Below are 2,309 nucleotides of genomic sequence, written 5' to 3'. Positions count from 1 at the left end.
AAAGTATTTTATTTACCAGTCCATGACACACCAAAGTTCCTTCATATTGTTTTGAAGAATGGTTCCGGTAAGGCCTATGCGAACACTGCATTTTAAGGACTTCATGGTTTGAGTTATTCGAGACTTTGGATTCTTGATTCTGTGTACTTCATCCACTATGACAGCAGACCACTCTATACTTCATAGCAAGAAAAAAAATTCTCCCTTGAAATTACATATCTCATTACTTCGTACACACAAAAACTGACATCAGTCACATGTTCAGCCTTGATTTTTACAACAAAAAAAAGTATTTATTTTTGCTTTCTTATTTCATATACATTACACTACCCACTTTCCTGTCTGCTTAGTAAATTTAATTATAACGGCTAAACTACACAATAAAATAGATGAACTATCGTCAACTGTATCAAATATTTTCTGTGAAGAAAGCAGCTTTTCATTTCTGTATACACACCTTACCAGCACTAATTCCACTCATAACTAAGATTAAGAATAACAGTATAAATCTCTTAATGTGAGCTTCTGATCTGCGATTAGCACAGTTGTGTTTTGCTTTTCCTAGCAATATCCATCCAGATAAAAACATGCTGAAAGCATTTCTAATGACAGTTTACTACCCGAAGGCATCACTCAACTACTTAGAGATCTGTATGAATATTGTGAAGGAATTCTAATTTGCGATTTTGAAACAAAGGAAATCATAGTTAGAAGTAGAGATTGAAAAATACTTTGCAAGCAGATCAAGTACAAATTTGGTGGAAAAACGAACTGTATTCTGTGATATAAATTTTAAATAACTAAGTCCCTAGGAAGAAACAAATTTATGAGACAGCTTTATATGCATGAATATTTCAGAACAAGTTCATTTCTATGCTAAGGTTACTTGCAGCAGCCATGTTTAGAAAGAAATCTCTCTCCTGATTGGGTTTCATGAATTTTAGATGACTATTTTGAAAACTAATCTTGTGACCCATATGATGCCTGTTAACTACTTTCAATCAAATCTGAGTTTATGATCTTGTTAATATCTGCTAACTATTAATGACAATTAAAGACCAGTTTGAGGCCTACTTCTCATTCTATCTAAGCAAAATCCACAGCCTTTAAGAGTGTTCGATGAACATTGTATGCCTATATGGACACATTCTTAGCAGATTGAGTTTGGTAAATTCTTACACAGAAGCAGTGCACTCATTCACGCATAAGTCCTGATGCACTAACATGGGCTGTGCAGATGCATTTATTTTCCAGCCATAGCTGTTTAATGTCTTCTATCTGCACTTCTTTTTCAGACGTGCACAAATAGAGCTGGAGATCAGACTTTTACTGGTGATGACTATTCAAAATATAAGACACTCTTTGAGGCTCACTACTCTTTCCAATCTCCTAGCATAGGAACACTGCAAGATCAAGAGCAACGTTAGCTATTGCATTCTGCCTCTATCAGTTAACAGAAATGTACATGCAGCTTGTGTCTATTTCCAAGATGTAACAGTCTCAGTGATCCTTTTTCACTAAGTGAATAGTTAAGTATTCTCAAACTTAACAAAAGGAAGGGCAAAACTCCTCTGTTTTAAAATACTGACAGCTATAGGACAAACAAAGAAGGACTTATTTTTAGGACTTAGGAATGTAATTAATTAATAAATTAACAAATATAATTCTCTTCTGCAATGCAATGAGTAATACTTACTTGTTAAATTCATTTAAATAAAGGCGAAGAGTCTCATATGTTGTAAGGGCAACCTCACATTTCCCTTGCTTGATACGATTCAAGTCATCTTCCTTTTTACTGCCATGTAAGACAGAGACCTTAAAGTACCCCCATGTGTCCAACTCATCCTTCCAGTTATATAGCACAGAAAGAGGGGCCACTATGAGGAAAGTCTGAAATATATGAAATAGCTGCTATAGTATTACTGGAAGATCTACAGTTCAGCACTGTCTCAATATGTAAAGTCATAATCTTGAGATTTATCTTATTACTTCATAGTCTGAACTATTAAATTAGGTTGCTTCAAAGCACAGTATAGAAAATACCTGAATATTCATATAAATCAGAAGTAATGAGTTTACAGAGTGTGTAAATACTACAGAAAAAAATACACTAACGCTACATAAAGTATCCAAAGTTACACTGGTATTTTAGAAAACTGAAATAAGACATAATATACTACCACACTGTTTTATTATAACATCTATTACAAACACCATTCAGTGTTTTAGAGGAAGAAAAAATAATGGTAAGGAAGTTCCTCCGAACCATAAATCTAGTCAATACATGAGAAAAGGTATCAAAAAAGGTT

This window comes from Meleagris gallopavo, chromosome 4, assembly GCF_000146605.3.
Source record: "Meleagris gallopavo isolate NT-WF06-2002-E0010 breed Aviagen turkey brand Nicholas breeding stock chromosome 4, Turkey_5.1, whole genome shotgun sequence".
NCBI lineage: Eukaryota > Metazoa > Chordata > Aves > Galliformes > Phasianidae > Meleagris > Meleagris gallopavo.
This window is presented reverse-complemented; position numbering follows the sequence as displayed.